Here is a 21,851-nt window from a genome sequence, read left to right as displayed (position 1 = left end):
TAAAGATGGAACGTGCCAATATCCATTATATTTTTTTTTTGTTTTGCAAACACAAGATTTCCTTTTGAGATATGCTGGAAAAAAATTTCAATCACAATTTTTTCCTTCTTTCGATAAAAGACAGTGTACATCAACACTTTCAAAATTAAATTTATAGAGAATCGTTCAAAAGTTTGCCACAAATATGTTTTTTTTTTTTCAAAAATGTGTTGTTCGTTTGAGTTATGCCGTGAGAATATATTTTTCGTTAGAGCCTTATATATTTTAAACGAAAAATAACCTACTCTCGTACTTAAGCTATTTTTGCAGTATACTGCAATAATAGATTTATGCATAAGAGCTTTTCATATTTTGAAAATAAATTTTCCCTTCTTCTACCAAATAATTTTCATCCAGTGTTACGTCCAAACTGGGACAGAGCTTGATCTGCAGAGAAATATTCTATGTGCGTTCCCTTTATTAAGGCCCAAGTAAAAACGATGCAAAAGTCAAAACTGAAAAAGCAGTTTTCACTTTTTGAATAGACAAATCAAAGAAAATAAAAACATCAGGCTCTTTTATTTGCCAAATAAAAAGGCTGTGTTTTTTTATTTTTATCAATTTGTTGTCTTAAAAGGAGAAAACTTCTTTTTCAGTTCTGACTTTTTTGCCATTTTCTCTTGCACCTTAATATGTATATCGCAATAAGCTCAACGATACTCTATGTTCTGGGATGTTGAAAACATTTTTATTATTCCGAAAAGATCTTCCACCAGAACCGTCACCAGTTTTATTTAGTTATGCTCTCTACAATTGTTGACATTAATAGCTTGGAATATCCCTGAACGACCACCACGCTTATTGAGAGTCTACGAAAAAAATTTGCTTTGGGGTTGGTGGTGTTGATCTCGGTAAAAGCTTCGAAAATGCCGATATTCATTCTAAGTCAATCATTATGCCAAACGGCCATTATGCCAAATGACCATTATGCCAAATGACTTTATGCCAAACGGCGTTATGCCAAACGACCTTATGCCAAACGACTTTATGCCAAACGGGGTACAATCGGTTGCGATGCGTATGGCGCGGCCTGAGAATAGTAGTTTACGGATCAAAATGCAGAATGATGATTTTTACAGCACGAGTCGTAAATTTATCTTACGAGGCTTTGCCGAGTAGGATAATTACGACGAGTACTGTAAAAATCGAGTTCTGCAACGAGTAACGTACAACATTTTTTGCAATTTCGTAGAAGACCACTTGAGGGTATCAGAAATTATATCGAAATGCATTCACCATTATTTTACAATTTCTGAAAAACTGTTATGTAATGATTCATTACGCAACTCAAAACAGTTGCGTAATGAGAAAGCGTTGCGTAATGAATCATTACAGCACTGGTTTCAGTTGCGTAATGACTATTCCCGCTCTGTATACTTCTGTGCAGGAAAGTAGGCCGTTTCATGACAGATTGACGTGATGAATAACAGCCTATTACGATGAGAAATTGCAAAAAGCAATTTTTATCATAGTAATCGTGGGACAACATTTTCAGAAAAATGGCATTTATGGAGTAGAAGCATTAACCCAAGAATGCTAATGTCGCTACTGTTCGTGTTACCAACATCTAGTTTGCCACGCGCTGACAGCGTGAGTACAGGGCCTCAAAGTGCCAAATCAATTTTTAAAAACATAACAAATCATCCTCTACAACCTGACATTGAACAAACAATGAAAAACTACATATTAAAGTAATTATACATCAATTCAGTTTTGTGACAACAGCGCCACTAGCGTTCTACTACTAATATTTCTATTATTTATAGCGAGAAAAGAAACAGTGATGCACTTTGAGAAGGAAACTGAAATGGAAGCCGGAGATGATGTGTAGTAATAAAGATATGTTCAAGGAGGTAAGGTAACATTCTTATAGCTATAATTATTTGCTAAAGTGATGAGAAGGCAATTACACAAGTCAAAACAAGCCTGTTAATGCATAAGACCAATTGAAGAGTGAAAAAGGTGATAAGCTTTCTTTCGACGCACCTCTTGACTCGCTCTTCTTTCAACAAATCAGTAACATGAATTTCATCAAATTGACTGGATTTTCGACATTTAGTGATTTTTTATTCTTCAAAAAAATACACATTCTTTTGTCAAATAAGTACAATTGAATCGATTTATTGATTTGTTTTTTGGAAATAGATAGATTTCATCAGGATATCCAGCACATTTTTTATGTGCACTTTTGAAATGGATTCTATGCATTGATTATTTTTTGTGGAGAATCTCAAAATTAGCACTTTGATCAGAGACTCCAATAATTGTTTTATAATTTCAAAAATGGATCAAAATATTGAAACAATTCTGACAAGACTTAGCTCTTTATTTTTTCATTTTCCTTCCGAAGACCAGCTACAAATTACAATCCAGTAAATATCTTTGTAAAACAATGTATTTGTCATAACTCTTCAAAACTTTGTTTAACTTTTGATTTGACGTCACATTTTATCAATGTTCTACGAATTTATTACTAATCCCAGCAATCTCATTTGTACTACAAAAATAGTCAAACCCTGATAACTTTTTTTTCTTGATATTTTGAACCATCTTTTCACAAGTTATTTAAAAACTATTCTTTATTCAAAATCTGTGATGATATGGATCATTGCTGGTTTTGAAGATAATCCGATTTTTTCCGGGGGATTGAAATTACCAATATAAAATTTCTTTGGCCATTTTGTTTAAGTCAGTTTATAAAAAATAAAAATAAAATGTGGGCTATACAATGCCGGGAGCTTCTCTTAATAAATCATACAAATCGGTTGAGATGTCTTCAAGATATCTTTAAATTACTATATTAACTTCCTTTCTACTATTTTTTATTTATTGTTGCGAAAAGCGAATAGCCGAACGGAAAAAAAATCTTTCAATATCTGAAATCTGAAGCCTGAGATTTCGGAAAATATCCGGATTCAGATTATCAATAATCAAAATCGACATATCAGAGTACAATAGTCTTTTGAGAAATTGTGAAAAAATGATACCCAAATAATCGATTTTTAGATATTAACAAAAAACGATTTAATTCTTTTGTTTTATGTAAAGAAATGGTCCCGCTCTAATAAAGAGGTTAATCGAACAAGTCGACAATTTGTCACGGATATTTTTGTTCTTTTCGACGTTCGCCACATTCGACGTTTTCGCATTCGACATTTTGGCATTCGACGTTTTGTCTTTCGACATTTTGTCCCTTCGATGTTTTGTCCTTTCGACATTTTGTCTTTCGACGTTTTGTCACACAACCGGCTTATTTCAAGATGTTTCCTTTTGAATTTCTTCAGGAATCATGCCAGGAAACCTCTAGGGATTTACTCCATGAATTCCTCATTATTTTTCAATGAAATATAATACAGAATACGTCCTGTAATGCAGAGGTTTTTAAATCGTGCTCCCCAGAGCACTTGGTGCTCCACGAAGCTTTGGCAGGTTTTCCGCGACCGTTTTGAAATTTTGTTTTAATCTCAAATTCTTGTTTAACAATACACATTTAAACCCTGAGCCATACTAAGAAATTTAGAGAGTACAAATTTAGAGAATAAAGCAACCAAAAGTATGGACTCAACTGTAAATTTTGGCTTAATAAGTAATTAATCAAGCTTCAGTTTGCATAAAGTTCTTTCAAATTGTTCATAGAGAATAATGCTAACTATCAAATAAGAAAGAAGTTCAATTCAAACTGGTTCTTAACTTTTTTGTTATCTGTAAGTTTATTAGTTGCTCTTTAGAGAATCAATTTATGTTAATGTTCGTTGTGCTATTTTTAAAAGTCGAGTCTAGTAAACGACATTTAAAACAGTTAAGGTCGAAATACGCGTATCTGTCAAAGGATACAAACTCTAGGGTGATTAACTGGTATGGTACTAAATTCGGGTTTTCATTTACTTATAGGTATTCCACCAAACAGCTTGAAGATTTACTGGCAAAAAAAAATTAAACTTAATTTACTGCAATTGTTAGCTTTGGAGTTCACTACTCAAGAGCAATGTGACCTTTTGGTTTCTTAGTTAGTCACTACTCCAGTAATTCACTTTTTCTCTCAGATCACTTAAATTCTTTTTAGGAATAATTCAAGAAATTTTCCAATGTATAGAAATTCCTCGGAAATACTAACAGTAACTTGCGCAGAAGCTTCTCTTGAAACTTGTTTAAGCATATTTCCAGAAAGTCTATCAGCAGCTCGATCAGAGATTCTACTTGATCTTTTCCAAGTGCTCCTAGTACGATGCAGAAGGAGTTTTTTTTTCTAGGAATTTATTTCAAATTTGCTCCAGAATAAAAGTAACAGAATATGGAATCCTAAAACCTAAACTAAGCAATTTCCTTTCTTGAGTCTATTTATAATGTATCTCAAGAGAAAATCATAGTTAAGTTCTTTATGAGTTCCTCGTAAAATAATATAACATGAACTCCTAAGAAAATCGATGAAATAATTCTCGAAAAAGTTTCAACAGTGATTTGTGGAAAATAGATCGTGCTACTTTTCCCAGAATACCGTTTCCCCGAATTGCCCATTTCCTCGAAAGGTGTCGCAGTTCAAAAAAGACAAATAATATTCCTCAGTGACAGGGTCGGGAACTATAATGAACGATAAGCAATCAAAAGAAGGAGATTTTGGGTTATTGTCGCCTAAATACATATTTCCAAAAATGCTGAGAACGGCGAATCTCGACAGAACTGCCCATCAAATAAAGAAGGGTGCATATTAGATGACCGATTCATTCATCACTCTAAAATGATTGAAGTTATGACAAATATGCCAAGCACTTTTCGGGGAAATGGGTTGTTTGGGGAAACGGGGTATTCGGGGAACTGACATTAAGAGAACTGGCGTTCGAGGAAACGACATTTGGGGCGCCGACATTCAGAAAAAAAGTAGCCTTTCAATATCTACTAGTAAGAAATTAGTTTGTATTGCATCGAGAAATGTTGCTTTTTAAGTATCCTAGGCATATTATTGATAGATATATTCGGGTCTTAATCAGGCTAAAATGTGTGCAAGTTAGGGTCTTTCAAGAAATTCTGAGTAGAAGAATATCTTACAATACTGGACTCTATAAGATTATTATATTTTGAAGAACAGTTTGTATCGTCAAGATCTCAGTTTTGGTAACTTAGTAAGTACAACATATATACTAGCTCGTCCAAAAACTTCCAGTAATAAATATCTTCAATCTACTGTTTTGATAAGCAATCTTTTGATTACTTTCTTGATTCTTTATCCTACAAGAACTCTATGGAATACAGGCCATGAAATCTACATATATAAGCAGTTGTTTATTGATCGTTTTGAATTATGGAATTATGGTTAGTACTGAGTTTAATTTTTATTTGTGCCCATAAATATTTATAGAAGTAAACGGAATATTGTGGATATTTGTACCAATGATATGGATCCACCCACCAAGAACTCCGAATGTAGATCTCATGATATATATTCCAGGATGCTATTGAATAAAAAAAAGTCTATTGAACACAACAATTTATAGATCTTAATACCATGAGTCTACTACACGTCTACCGCTTATAAAAAAATAGCTAGTAGATTTTGTAGATCTTATGTACTATCTTTCCGGAAGTTCTATATTCCATAGTATTCTGAAGTTTATGGCAGGTATGATTGATAATATGATATAATAATTCATAGATTAAACATGTCTTTAATAAGGTACAAAGCTTAAGTTGAAAACCCATCAGATTAGTTCCGCGTTATTTTTCATTCAATACATAATTTCCCATTTAATTATCTGAACTCAATTTACGCACTTCGTAAAAATAGTTTCGTAAATTTTATTAACGTAATAATGACTTTTTAATTGAGGTTTTAGTTTATAAGTTCTGAAGAAAATCAAGTCAAAAAATAATTCTTGGAATAAAACCAGAAAAGGAACATCTGATCAAATGAATTAAAAGAAATATATTCCTATAATCCCTTTAAAAATTGCATGAGAAACTTCCTAAGTATTCCTCAGGAAAAAAAATCTTAGATGACACTCTTGGAGAAATTCATGCATTAATAGCGAGTATGGAACTTCTTAGATGTAATGCCTCGAGTTTTTCCTGAATGAATCCAAAAAGATAAAACATTCAAAATATTCAAGAGATACCTTTAGAAATTGAACTTCGAACCATTAGAAACTTCTTGAATAGAATGCCTGAAAATATTTCTAGAGAAGTTCATAAGGTGATAACTTAAAAGTTTCTAGAAAGATTCTTGGAAGAATTGTTTCAATAATTTTCAGAGCAATTCAGGAATATTTATTGGAAAATTCTTGCCTAGAGAAATTCTTGGAGGTAATCTTGGTAAAGTTTTTTAAATATTTCTGTTAGGATACTTTACAAATTTTCGGAACAATTACTTATTGAATTTTGAAAAACATTTCCAGAATTTATTCAGGATTCATTACAGGATGCTTCAAGCAGTTGAAGAGTTATCCTAAAGTAAAGTGCGGAACTGCCGCAATCTGGTAGACGCTACTTTTTTTACTATCAACCTAAAACCATCCAATATTTGTGATAATTATCCTACAAAATGAATAAAGAACACAAGTTCTTGTCATCTCATGTCACAGATCTTCCATAATTTCATTGTTGCTGCAGATATGTGGTAAAATAAGCTGAATATTGAAATGGTGCTTCGTCAGATCACAGCAATGTAAGTTTATTATTACAGTTAAACCTCCATGAGTCGATGTTCCATTACTCGATATCGACTCATGGAACCATACTAATAATCAAATTTCAGGGTTACTATGATGGTCTCCTCAAACAGCTTTCCATAGCATTGCAGTTCCATGACTCGATATTTCCATGAGTCGATGGTCCCTTCAATATCGACTCATGGAGGGTTGACTGTAGCTTGATTAAATTTGTGTTTGCGCCCTAAAGTTATAGATGAATTATCTTCAAAGTTACCTGTGGAAATGTTTAATGAAGTTATTCAGCAAGCTTGTGGGCTTCATGGCCGTGCGGTTAGCAACGTCAATTGCTATTGCCACGAAGCGTGGGTTCGATTCCCGCTCAAGCTGGTGGAAGCTTGTCGTCAAACAAAAACATCATCACTGGGCGACTTTTTTGCGAATCACAGGTTGCCTTTCATAGCAATTTTCTGCACAAATTTTGCAGGACTGAAATCATTGAAGGAATGTTAATTTAAGAATTTGCTCACTACGAATATTAAAAAAATATATTGTGATTACTAAATGAAGTTCTTGTTTCAATTCCTTGAGAATAATTTGACAGGGCATATCTACTAAAAATCGGTTATAAATTGTAAAACAAAAACATTAGTGGAAGAATCGTTAAATTAATCATAAAACATCTCGAAGGAATTTTCGGAAAGATTGGAAAGAATCATAATTTTTATTTCTTTTTTTTTTGTAGAAAAGTATTAAAAGAATTCAACGTAATTTTTTTATTGTTGCTTAAAAAAATACTCTTGGAGAAAAATTGGACAAAAATGCTGGCATTACCTTTGGATTCAAATTTCAAGAAAAAAATTGCTAAACTGCTTGACAAATTAATCCCCCATGCTTCCCGAATGGGTTTATTTTAAATAACTTGTGCTTCTGTTGACAAGATCCTTGGCAGAATTCTGGATAATACTAGAATTTATAATGCTAATAATCTTTGCAGATTCCTTGCAAGATCTATTGTGAATTCTGAATTAAATCATCTAGTGAGATCTTAATTTTTTTTTTCGGCCTGTCAGGGGGAGGGGACACGCTTTTTATTTTCGCTCAGGCACGTGCATCAGAAATATCTGGAAAATATGATATTTGGCAACAATCCCAGGATGATTTCAAAGAAAAAAACAATGAAGTGCTCTCATTATGACAGAGCCACCTCTGGTGGGCTTCTTTCAATGTTTTGGATGGGAAAAATGCTATTTGCTTGTACTAAAGTTATTGGAAATAGTTTGAATGAATCGAAATCGTACAAAAAATTATTATTAATAAGTTTGTTTTCACTGTTTGATCAGCCATCCTACTTGTCAAAAAGTGTAATAAGTTTATAATCATATTCCAATACCTACGTCAATACAATATCAAACTCTATTACTTTATGTTGAATTCGTCGAAATGTGATGTTGTCTACAGACACCATGAATTTTAAAGGTTTAAGTATCCAAAGAAGAAATCTTTAAATGCGAGTATTTTGTCCGTTGATTCTGTTACTTGTTCTTATGGGACGAGCGACGGAATCCGGATCAATAGTGCCCAATTCACGTTGTGCGAGTTGATAAAAAAGTATCTGTTACCAATGCACAGTGGTCCAGGAATCAGTTTTAAGCGGAAAGATGAATTTTGAGATTTAGAATGAAACATTAGACAAAAACGGTCTTCTACAAAGTTGTTTGTATTAGTAAGGTCCTTTGTTTGGTGTTATTGAAAATTAGGGTGGACCACATTTTCATAGAAATTGTGTACCTAACTTTCTTATTTGTAGAAATTATACTATACATGCTTCAGCAAAGTTGTAGACCATTCAATTTCAAGCAACTTTGCCAAAAAAAGTTTTTTTATATCTCTTAAATTGATCGATTTAGAGCTATTTTACTACGGTGACATAGGGTGGTCCGAACAAAATTGGTTTTCTGGCTCTAGAGTTTTCAATTCAAATTTCTCATCAAAGTAGTCTATGAAACACTTTTAGAACTTTGAAAAATGCGTAGTTTGGTGAGTGAAGAAACTCGTTATCTCTTTCCGTTTGGGAGTTATTGTTGTTTTTTCTCTCAAAAACATGCCTACTTTGATTGTGAATATTTTTGATTGGGGCAAACATAAAAAATATCTTTTGACGGCATTCAAAAGACAAAATAAAATTGTATATTATATCAAAAAATTACAAATGTGTTATTTTTGTAACTCTAATAAAATGCCCTTAAAAACAAATGATTTTAAGCAGAAAAACTTTAATAACTTTTGAATTGAAAAAGATATCATCAATCTTTTTGCATGAAAATTTGCGTTTTGTTAAATTCTAAAAGTCGTTCATAGACCGCTTTGACGAGAAATCTGAAATAAGAAAGATAGGGCTTTAAAACTATTTTGAAGATTTTCATAGTATGTATTTCTTTATTATTTTGCATTTTGAGCATGAAAATAAAATTTTAGACAAAAATGATCTTTTACAAAATTGTTTATAAAAATGTAGGCTTTCATACTGAGTCATTCAAAACTAGGGTGGTCCACAATTTCACACAAATCATATAATCAACTTTTTTATTTGCAAAAATACTGGTGTATACTCTTAGGCAAAGCGGTAGAACTTAGAATTCTGACCAACTTTGCCAAAAAAAGTTTTTCTGTTGCTCAAAATTTGACCAATCTAGAGCATTTTTCCTAATCATCAAAGGGTGGTCCAACAAAAATCAGTTTTTCAATTCTAGTGTTTTTAATATTAGTTTCTCGTCAAAGTCGTCTATGAACGACTTTTAGAACTTAACAAAACGCAAATTTTCATGCAAAAATATTGCTGATATCTATTTTAGTTCAAAAGTTATTAAAGTTTTTGTGATAAAAAATATTTGATTTTCAAGGTGTTTTATTAGAGTTACAAAAATAACACATCTGTAATTTTTTGATATAATTTACAATTTTATTTTGTCTTTTGAATGCCGTCAAAAGATATTTTTTATGTTTGCCCCAATCAGAAATATTCACAATCGAAGTAGGCATGTTTTTGAGAGAAAAACAATAATCACTCCCAAACGGAAAGAGATAGCGAGTTTCTTCACTCACCAAACTACGCATTTTTCAAAGCTCTAAAAGTGTTTCATAGACTACTTTGATGAGAAATTTGAATTGAAAACTCTAGAGCCAGAAAACCAATTTTGTTCGGACCACCCTATGTCACCGTAGTAAAATAGCTCTAAATCGGTTAATTTAAGAGATACAAAAAAACTTTTTTTGGCAAAGTTGCTTGAAATTGAATGGTCTACAACTTTGCTGAAGCATGTATAGTATAATTTCTACAAATAAGAAAGTTAGTTACACAATTTCTATGAAAATGTGGTCCACCCTAATTTTCAATAACACCAAACAAAGGACCTTACTAATACAAACAACTTTGTAGAAGACCGTTTTTGTCTAATGTTTCATTCTAAAGCTCAAAATGCATCTTTCCGCGTAAAACTGATTCCTGGACCATAGTGCAATGCTCTTACTCATACATTCATTTTATATTGAATTTAATTTATATCGTTTGCCAAGACGAATCCTGCAAACAAACAAACCTTTCCACATACAAACTCACAGGGTTTTCTTGTGGAGGTACAGAGGACTCTTCGGCTTCCTACACTTCCTTCCCATCCTCAAATTGACCTGCATTCGGACGCAGCCGGCGCCGTTATTGTATGTTATAATAATGGGAGCACAAGTACTTACACATTGATGATGTTACTGATTCTAAGTAGTGTATGTTGGTTCTCTGTGTAAGTACAGCTGTTCTTGAAATAACGGAGAGGCAACTGCGGACGGTCAATCATGTTCATGCCCATGAAGAATGATTTTGAGAAAGTTTGCGTACGATCATGTCCTGCTATAAAAAAGGGAAGAGAGAAAATTTATCTGTTGATTTAATTTACTGACTTGTCGTCAGAATCAAATCAAAACAAACTGATGTGCATGAAGGAATGTGTCAAATATGAGTCTCCTGCTGTAAAATCATCCGGCGCCAGGAGACACGTCTATGGCAATCATCCTGCACCTATAGAGCGCTGCATATGACGAGCCTAACCTCACTAATTTGACAGCTGCTGGTCCTGTTGTTTACGTTTCGGACTTAGTCGTTTTGACGTAGAAGTACGTCTTTCTTCTCTATACAGGAGTGAAATTGGAATTTCAAAACCAAGAGCGTTACGCTGGCATGAAATATTTTAAACGTTTATAACTTCTCGCTGGCTTAACGAAATTTCTTGATTAGCACCTCAATCGAAAGATAAGACATCAAAGCTTCATGTCGTTTACTTACTGAATCCCAAATACCTGTCCAAATAGTTTAATAACTGTTTTAAAATAGAACGTTGATTTCAAGCAAATCTATAAATAGGGGTGGCTAGAGAAAATTTGACGTCATTTGCTTTCCACTCTCCGATTGGCTCGCATCACAGCAGGCGACAGATCGGCTTGCTCTGACCGGGCGTGCTTCTCAGGCACAGACATCGATAGCGAAGGACGCCCCCGTTTGTCTTGCTTCGCTCAAATCAAACTGTCGAGCGAGCGAGGGAAGATGCCGTCCGAAGCCAAAGCCATCACCGCTGCCGCCGCCTAGAAGAAGAAGAGGAAGCAGTCCACAGGTGAATTTGCGGTCGAACTGTGAACACGGTCGGGCGAGTCATTCTCGCTTTGTGGTTCACCGCTTGTTTGCGTTCACCCAGCCATCGTCATCGCCGCCGCAAATTTCATCGGCCGAGGAGCTGTTGACCCGCGCTTCAAAATTTCGACTAGTGATGAAATCATCATTGGTGGTCAAGAAGCAATCCCGTTAGGAGCAAATACCAGAAGCCCCCTGAGTTTTGCTGGTCCGAGCAGTGTTATTTATCCGTAACAACATCGAAGCTAACAAAGCCATCGGTTCTTTTCAGAGCCATTAAATTTTTGGAAAAGAGTTACAAGAGAAATATTTCCGACTTTATTTATAACTTCGAATATTCCTAAATCAATTTCACGGCTTCATACAAAATTTAATTTGTCATGAATAATTTATGACTCAACCATTTGAGTTGTACGATTGTACTCGCGGACGCTGCTGCAGTACCGTCGGGTGAATGCTCAACATTTCACAACGTTTGTAAATAAAGTGGCTTTTCCAACAGCGCCTTTTATGTTCCATATTTTATGGGAACACCTTGATTAGGAATATTATCCCATGTAACAAAATTGCGAAATATTTAGAATGCTTTTGATAAGACATTCTCATTCAACAATTGTAATAATGTTGGCACCCATGGATCCGAAATTTACCGTCATAATAAAGAAAACTTTTGATTATCAATAGCTCATATAGAATATTAAGGGAATGCCAATCATTCCAAGAATTCATGTTCGACCAATTTCTCACGTATTAGTATTCTCCACAATTTTCAAGTAATTCCAAGCCCAACACATTATTAGCACATACCCATTTCCCAGATTGGTCGATCAGAAAGCGAAGAGCACAAAAGGGAGGAGCATCATCTGCTATTCTGAGGTTATAAAACATGCTGCCTTCGTTGGATTCAGTTTCATTCCATTTCCGCTTTCGAGCTGGTAAGAGCTCTTGCTTAGCGAGAAGTACCTCGCTGCTAGAAGCCTGCTAAGCTGTTAATCCAGAATCTGGTTTGTGAAATCGCTCAAGATTTCAAAATTGAGCTACGTTTTCAGATTTCAACTAAATCCCTGTGATCCGCTACCCTGTTGCACCCATGAAATATTTAGCTGGTTTGTCGAATAAACTGAGAACTTATTCACATCTTCTTATTCTTCTTCTTCTTCTTCTTGGCATTAACGTCCTCACTGGGACAGAGCCTGCTTCTCAGCTTAGTGTTCTTATGACACTTCCACAGTTATTAACTGAGAGCTTTCTTTGCCAAGGTTTCCATTTTTGCATTCGTATATCGTATGGCAGGTACGATTATACTCTATGCCCAGGGAAGTCAAGAAAATTTCCATTACGAAAAGATCCTAAACCGACCGGGAATCCAACCCAGACACCTTCAGCATGGCTTTGCTTTGTAGCCGCGGACTCTAACCACTCGGCTAAGGAAGGCCCCAACTTATTCACATGCATTTGAAACTTTTTCAATTTTCCATACAAAATGACCAACTGTAAGTTAGATCTAAGTTATTTATGGAAATATTTTCGAATGAGACTTTTACAGAACATCAGATGTAACTTGAGTTTTAACATATATTTTTGAATAATTTTTCCAATCACAAGTTTATAAGTAATAACGGTTTGACTAAACTGTAATTTTCGACGAAAAATTCAAAACTTTTTATTTTAAAATCTGATAGCCTTACACAAAAACTGTCTTCAGCAAACTTATTCATCTCGTCAAAATCTACAACTTTGCTGAAGATACCATGAAGCTATTCCTTCAATATGTTTAGTTATGTCAATTATAAAATATCGTCAAAATTCACTTTAGTCAAACCGTTACTGCTATTCAACGTGTGATTGGAAAAATCACTCAATAATATATGTTAAATTTAAGTAATGTCTGATATTCTGTGAAAATTTCATTCAAATCGGTCCATAAATAACTGAGATATAGTTTATCAAAGTTGGTCATTTTGCATGAAAAATCAAAAGAGTTGCAGTTTTTTTTTTCTCAGCGAAGAATCACACCATCAACGAAAATAGCGCGAAAGCAACAACCAATCGCGTGCGAGTAGCGAACGGAGTGACGAAACAACCAAGCGAGAACCCCACCACTCGCCATCGGTGAACGGAGCTCGAGCAAATAAAACCACTGGTTGTTCTGCTCCCACCTCATTCGCAAATCGAACGGCGTAACGAACGGATCATTCGGAGCAGCAAGGAAGAGCGCGTGAAAGCCACAATAGTGTGCGAGTAGCGTAAGGAACGAGAGAGCAACGAAACGGAAGCCTGTTCCTAGTCAGTACCAAAGGAACAACCTGTTGGAAGTAACGCCAGCGAAATATACACCATCTGCCTCTCCTCACCATTCATATTCTTGTACTTGATGAATTCAATGAAATGGTTTGGTTTGGCGATGGAACAAAGAGTTATTAAGGATGATTTTACTTAACAAAGAGTTGTTGATAAATATTCCAATCAATAAGAGTTGTTTTGAAAATGTTCACTTTTAGCAGAATTTTCCTCGGAAAATTTATGCTTTACCAAAGAGTTGTTAATGAAATTCCTGCAGCAAAGGGTCGAGTTTCTCCCCACGAATATTTCCAGTCAGGACCAGTCATGGTCCCCGCTTCCAAAATTCTCGAGTACGGAAATTGGAACATATATTAAAATTGCGACAGATTTTAAATACTGTTCAATAAACTGTTTCTTGACCAATTGTAATAAGCAACTATTGATCTGAATTGATTTTTCTACATGTTGTCTATTGCGTTAATCTGAGAAATAGGCTATATGAAATTGATGTCTTGGCAAGGGATGTACAAGATGAGCATTATGCTGTTATTGCATCCCGACGGCACTGCAGCAGCGTGCTCGGACCATCCTCAAATTGTCGTATTGTCGATTATTCGTGATAAATCAGATATTGTATGATGCTACGAGATGAATTAAGAGATTATAGCAAGTATGTGGTAAGCACATTAAGAAATATTACTAGCTATACAATGTTTATCACGAGAAGTTTTTACTAGCTCGAAAGTGTAAATGAAATGAACCGAATCCTGTTGTTGTTACAGAGGGATTTTAATCCGAAGGTCATTCGTCCCTTAAATGAACCGAATCTGTCGAAGATTTGAATTGCAGACGATGCTCCTCCCTTTCGTATTCTTCGCCTTCTTTTGATTGACCAATCTAGGATAAGGTACATGAAGTTGATGTCTTGGTTAGGGATTTACATATCTAGGAAAATTCACATGCGCGTTCGTATGGACAGTAAAATATCAACATTATTTTAATAACTTATTGCTGTGTGCGTTTGAAATGCAAATATCAAATGCGGGAACACCAAACGCGGTAAGATTTTTCACAAGTAATGCGATGTCAAAGATAGGTTTTTCTTGCTAGGGCGGCGGTGATTTATATAATCGTTGCTAGGTGTCCTTTGATTGTTTTGTGTTACCACATTCGAAGGACGTTTAGTCGAGATTTGCATCTCAAATGCAAACAGCAATACAATAAATTAAAATCACGCATGATTTGCTTTCGTGCAAATTTTAAATATTTCTGATCAATGTTCAATGTGTTCTGATTTATATACTATGACATTTGCAATAGACTAACACGTAGAAAAATTTCAGATCAATAGTTGCTCATTACAATTGGTCAGGAAATAGTTTATTAAACAGTATTTAAAATCTGTCGCAATTTTAATACATTTTCCAATTTCCATACTCGAGAATTTAGGAAGTGTTCCCCATTATATGATAAATCAACGATGCTGTTAGAAATACCATACAATGCTGAGTAGTATAATGTTATTATGAACCAAATTGTAGTATACCGCGATATTTAGATCATTATAGATAAATCAGTAAATATCATCCAATAAACCCTTTTATAAACGTATGTTGGCCCTGAAAAGGGCCGATTGAACTTGGATGCTGTGACCACGAGTTTACCACGAATCAAAATCTAGAAGCGCGGATCGGTCAACCTAGAAATCTTGAGCTATTTCACAAACCAGATGCTGGATTGGCAGCATGAAGATTAACAGCTCATCAGATTTCTAGCAGCGAGGTACTTCTCGCTGAGCAAGTTCGGAGGAGCTCTTACCAGCTCGAAAGCGGAATTGGAATGAAACTGAATCCGACGAAGGTAGCATGTTTTATAACCTCAGAATAGCAGATGATGCTCCTCCCTTTTGTGCTCTTCGCTTTCTGATCGACCAATCTGGGAAATGGGTATGTGCCAATAATGTGTTGGGCTTGGAATTACTTGAAAATTGCGGAGAATGCTAATGCGTGAGAAATTGGTCGAACATGAATTGCTGGAAGGGTTGACATTAACTAAATATTCAATACGAGCTATTGGTAATCAATATTTTTCTTTATTATGAAGGTAAATTTCTGATCCATGGGTGTCAACATTATTACAATTGTTGAATGAGAATGTCTAATCAAAAGCATTCTAAATATTTCGCAATTTTGTTACATTTGATAATTTTCCTAATCAAAGTGTTCCCTTAAAATATGGAACATCAAGGACGCTGTTGGAAATGCCACTCTATTTTACAATTGTTGTGGAATGTTGAGCACTCACCCCGACAGCACTGCAGCAGCGTCCGCGATTACAGTCTCAAAATGTTTAATCATAAATTATTCATGACAAATGAAATTTTGTCTGAAGCTGTGAAATTGATTTAGTGAATATAAGAAGTCAGATATAGAGTCGGAAATATTTCTCTTTTAACTCTTTTCCACTAATTTGATGACCCTGAAAATCAAATCAAATTATTAATCATCGTAGTTCTACGTCAACCCCGCGGTAATGTAATAGACATTACCCACCCCATTTTTTCCCATCATTTTTTCATCTTCGAATTTCTATCACCAGCATGCTGATGGTGACGATTTTCCACAGTAGGAAGATAGAATAATACGATCCGTGGGTATCTGCAGTGGATTTGACCTCTCCTCGCAGCAAACTTTCACGAAATTAAAAATGATTCGAAAAAAGTACTAAGTCCAAACTGTAAACAACAGGACCAGTACCTGTCAAAATTAATGCGTGACGTCACAGTGCAGTGGAGTATTTTGCGCTTTCTCGTAGTAAGTTGTCGAAATTTAGTGACAAACTCAACTATTTTAAGCATCCAAAAAGGCTCAGCACGATTTTAATTGCTTACGTTGGTAAATTCGGTTGGTTTCCATACAAGAGGTAAATTCATCTGCATCATAAAGCTCCCCTCTTGTATGCAAACAAACCAAACAATAATGATTTTGTCACACATTTTTCGATTACTTCCACTGAGATATGAGCATATCGTAGATGTTTGTTCTCTCAAGAAATGCTTAATAAGGGACATGTCCATGTCTATTGGGTTTTTATTTGTATTGATTTTGGAAGAAAAAAAAAACAGAATCCGGAGGAGCGAAGCGTGACCAGTGCTGTGAACATTCGACACTTTGCGCGACGTTCGTTTCGTTGCCATGGTCAGCAGTCACAGCACAAGCGTTAGAATGAACGTCGACAAACACAAAAAAGTGTCAAATGAATGTCGTCTGAAACTATGACATTTGCATAAATCATAAGTTTCCGACATCGGATCATAAACAACTTGAATAGTTTGATCTTGTCTATTATGTCGAATATGACACACATACAGTGAAAGCAGAACAGAAACAAACAAATCCGTAACGCTTCCTAGCGAAGCTATCGTGGTCAGTGGCATTCAATTGACATTTTTCATTTCGACATTCGTTTGATCGCTCGTGTTGTGAATGTTTAAAGGAAGCGCTGCTGAATTTCAGCGAAAACGTGTCGACTACCGTGATTGCTTACAACACTGAGCGTGACGCATGGAAAACTGGAAAGCCAGTGAAAACGCGCTCAGTTATTTCCATCAATCAAAACATATTTTGGTTTACTGGGGGTTTTTCGGTAATCGTGAAAATTACCGAAAAATCCGTAGTTCCAAAACCCAGTAAAATTTTACTGGGGTCGGTAATATGAACTGGCTGTGTACCATAAAGAGAGCATACCCTGAGCGGAGCATGTCAAAATCGGAATCCCACTGTATCTGCGAGAACAGGGTCTCGTTCATAGAATATTCCTCCGTACAACCCTGGTTCCTTGCAATCTAGTTTCCCACCTCCTGCAATCGGACAGATCTAGGTTTGTTGGAACCGCCTTTTTTCACCACCCTACAGTTCAAATAATTGTACAGCTTCTTCGGTTGTTTGCGGCTCCACATTGCAAACTGAACAAGTGCTACGTGGTATGGTTTTGCAAGGCACGCAAACAGAACGCAAAACTACAGCTGCAACCTGGCAACATTCTAACGTCATCGCTCTAGGCCCACGTCTCGCGGTGCACAACATTGTAGTTATTGAGAAACGTTGGTCCAGTCGGGTCACCGGATGTAACGGTTTTCTCGTTCGTTCCAGCACAAAAACCGTCCACCATCGATCGGGTTGGAATATGCATTGATTTACGATTTCAACTTCGACTGGGAGAATATCGATTTACAAGATTCGAATCTTACCGCCGACGGATTGACGCAACTAGCCAGACGACCAGTTTCTGCTCGTTTCTTGGAGCACAAAAAGCTGATTCATTCATTGCTGGTCTATGAGCTGTGCTGAAGCTGACCCCATCTCAGTCACTGTTTGTGTATTTACTTTTTTCCTAATGAATATCTTCAAATGCGTTTAACCTCCGCCGGGAAAATTTAGTTACTCCCTTGAAGATGAACCGTCCATCAGATTAGAAGTTTATTAAAACGTTTACCTCTTTCTCTCTCGTTTCAGATTCCCTGCCGCAAATCGGACAACAGTAGTGTAAAGGTCAGTATCGAGTAGCGTTTGTGGAAAGGAACGATGCAAAATATTGGATTGTTAAAACGAGTTTAAGTCAACGATTCATTGCACTTCTCGTCGAAATGAAATCTTGTGGAAGGGTGAACTGTAACCTTGTTGTGAGGTCAGAGTTACAAATAAATCAGTTGCAATTCAAGTTGTATTTAACATGCCACAAAATAATATTGGATCCAAACTCAATAGAGATCCAAACTTTTTTGTTTATCGTAATGATCGACTGGAAGGATCATGTAGGGGAGTTGCTATAATCATTCATAAGCGTATAAAACATAATTTTTTTTCGTCATTTTGCATAGCAACGCACTTGTGATACTGCTATGAAAATTAGATGGCAGGATCTGCAATAAATCATTTGTGTTGTCATCAACCAAAAGCACCCTTACACAATGCAGCTTAAACCCAATGGTAAATCGATGTCAACAATACCTACTTTATGGCTCAGTCCTCGGCTGCGTTTATCGATTGTAATCCAACCGAGCAACAATGAGCGCACCACAGCGGTCTTTCCCTCAAGCTACTGAATCCCAGCATGACTTGGTCCCTCTATTACAACAGTTGTTCGTCATCGTTGGTTGGTACTTCGAGTGGCACACAGCTAGTTGGCTCCCATATCTACCAGTTGTTCATCATCCGATCATGCCGGGCACTCAAGAGAAGACCTCGCGAGACGAATGGATCATGTAATCGTCTACTTGTTTACACACTCTCGTTGTAATCGTACTTACAACAGGTACCCTCTTCATAAAATCCAACGAATCACCGCAATCTTGATCCCACAGCAATTGAGTTTTGGCCCCGAAGTAGGTACACTATGCACTCGCCATGACATGATCCACACGGTCGAAATGCAACAATAATCGTTTATCATTCATCGGTTTTGTGAGTGAGTAAGCAGCGAACGGTGAGAGCTCTTTGACCGTATTTGGGGCTAAGATTAATCCTTCAAAATTATGATAACTGTTATGACAGTGCCATGAATGGACGGCCACCGTGTAGACGTGGTGTGTGGTCGCAGCACACAGCTTCTAAGGTGATTTATTTTGGAAATTTCTAAGAAGTACAAATCAAAATTGATTGTTCACTGTCCTTAGGTCCTACATAGTGCTTCAATAAGGAACTAGAATTTATCAAAATCTAATATTTCATGAGGTCACGCCAACCACCTGGATTCGTTTCTAAGCGTTCGATCATTTAATCCCTTTTCACTAGTCCATTAGCTATTGATAATCTAGGGACGATTCAAATATGACGTCCATCGTTTTTTGAGATTTCTAGACCCCCCCTCCCCCCTCTGTCACGCTTTTTCCAATACCTTCTACACGTACTGTCACACTTTCGTAGACCCCCCCCCCCTCCCCCTAATGATGGACGTCATTTTTGGATGATCCCCTACTGTTTTGCGTCTCATAAGAAAGCCAATGAAACGATCCTAAACTGTATCTCATTTCTCACCTTGTTTGAGATTGAATTCGTCATCGACATTCCACGCTGGCTACTGATTCAGTGGTAACAAAAAACTCCAATAATAATGTGCATTTTTTGCCAACATTGGCCCAATTTCGAACGATTTACCTAACAATGGCTGCTTTTACGCTGCCCAAAAACATCCATCTGGAATGCTTTTTTTGTTTGCAATATCGATTGCAAATCGATTGTGCCAAACAAATGCATCGATTAGTTAACGTAAGACAGGTACAGTACTGGACAAAATAAAGTACGCACCTGAAAGAAAATCCGATATACTCGATTTCTCAAATAACAAACGAAGATTGCAAATCAATGTATTCTAATAAAAACTAGGACTAAAGATGCGCTTTCGGAATATATGATTTGACAGGTCGTAGGATTGGAGAGTTTCGTAATGAATTCATTTATTAGAAAGTTTTCCATTTTTATGTTGGACAAAATAAAGTACGCATATCAAATTAACAGTAGCAACTTTGCTTCTTATAGTTTTCAATATTTGGTATGGCCACCCTTGGCTTCAATTACGGACTACAAGCGTCGGGGCATACTTTCAATCAAGTTCTTCAGAGTTAAACTTCGTCCAAGCCTTAGAGAATGTATGTTTTGAGGAACGTAGGAGTAGGTTCGGTAAACCATTCAAAAGGTGAGGATTCTTATTGGTCATACAGCTAACGGCAACTGAATTAAGATTGAAAAACTAACCGGTGCAAATGCGTACAAGTGATAATATATCAAGAATTTGGTAATGGTTTCTCAGTCTGGTAGCCAACGAGGTTTTTTTTACTTTCTAGACGTTTCGGTCGATGGGTTTCGGCCTTTTTCAGGGGTCGTAAGATCTATCGTCTCCCGTTTTAAAAAAGTTTTCGTTTGATTGGCGACTGAGAGCGATTAAGGACATTATGAAGCGAAGTAAAATTGGCTTCTGGTATGGCGTCTACCACAGCTCCTCCCACTTCCACCCCTCTCGCGCAGCATTTCGGTAGTGCAAAACTGTGCAATCATATTGACTGATTTTAATCTTCCTTACCTTCTCGTTTTGACACGAAACTGCTACTTCTGGCTCGTATAGTAGTGTTCCTAACACTGACATACTATTTTCTGCCAAATATACTACAAAAACAAATTCGTGTGGTTTTATCTCCGTGTTGAAACATAATTCATTTCAGCTTCTTCTTCTTCTTCTACCTTTCTTCTATAGTTTGTAAATCACTGATAAGCGGTTTCTTCACCATCGCTTAGGCCTTAAACCTGGTTTAATCGTATGGGTAAACGTGGTTTACGGCTTAAGCGAAGGTGAAGAAATCGGCCCTGAAAAACGTTATGATTCACATAAACCTGCGTTTAAATTTCTGATTTTAATTTTTCTTTCGCAGAATTTGTACGATCTCGGAGGCGACTATCAACAATCGTGCTTGGAACTGTTAGAATAGTTTCTTGTCCTTGCCATATAATTAACGAATTTGCAGCAGTTGACAATTTTGTGGCACAATTCTAGTGAAATAAACTTATCAGAGAGAGTCTTACATGTTAGATGAAATTTTGCCGATACAGGAGGATTAAGGACAATTATCAATGAGCTCGCAATTTGTTTTATGTATATCATATAACTAATATTGTACGATGTTGTGATAATAAGAAAGCCTCAAAAATATTTAAATTTCACCTGACTTAGGAACAAGATTAAGTACCGTCAATTTTTTAGAAGGTGACCCATTTTGCATAAAGACGTTCCGCATAAGGACGTTTAGCATAAAGACGTTTGGCATAATGGACGTTTCACATAAAATAGTTTCGTACAAGAATAGGTAGCATTTTGATGAAGGCATATAGTTCTCATTATGCCAAATGTCCATTAGCTGAACATCCTTATGCGCCGATTGTTCAAGGTTGTGAAAATCAATGATTATTGGTAATTGGCTGAAAAACTTGACAATCTATATTTTTATTTTTAAAAGGGTTTGTTCTTCAAAAGCATCATCAATAAGAAGTCAGTCTCTTGGGAAAAAATCAAGTTGTATTTGGCTTTTCCTAATATCAAAATTAAATCCTCCATTTTTTTAGATATTTTTTTTTTATTTAAAGGGAACTGAAATTTTAGGTTTACTCTCTATCTATTTAAAGCACAATAGAGAAAAAAAGGCGTTATTTTCAGAAAACATTTCA

At 35.9% G+C, this 21,851-nt stretch overlaps 1 protein-coding gene across 1 annotated transcript in view; it reads left to right on the top strand.

Moving 5' to 3' along the window:
* The window catches only part of LOC5565543 (ankyrin repeat-containing protein kinase A), a 540,177-nt gene that overhangs the window by 351,206 nt on the left and 167,120 nt on the right, over window positions 1-21,851 (top strand). The window contains exon 4 of the mRNA XM_021842078.1: window positions 18,153-18,188. The gene's annotated coding sequence lies outside the window, so the exon portion shown is untranslated. The remainder of the gene's footprint in view (window positions 1-18,152; window positions 18,189-21,851) is intronic.

The sequence above is a fragment of the Aedes aegypti genome, chromosome 2, assembly GCF_002204515.2.
Source record: "Aedes aegypti strain LVP_AGWG chromosome 2, AaegL5.0 Primary Assembly, whole genome shotgun sequence".
NCBI lineage: Eukaryota > Metazoa > Arthropoda > Insecta > Diptera > Culicidae > Aedes > Aedes aegypti.
This window is presented reverse-complemented; position numbering and strand designations above follow the sequence as displayed.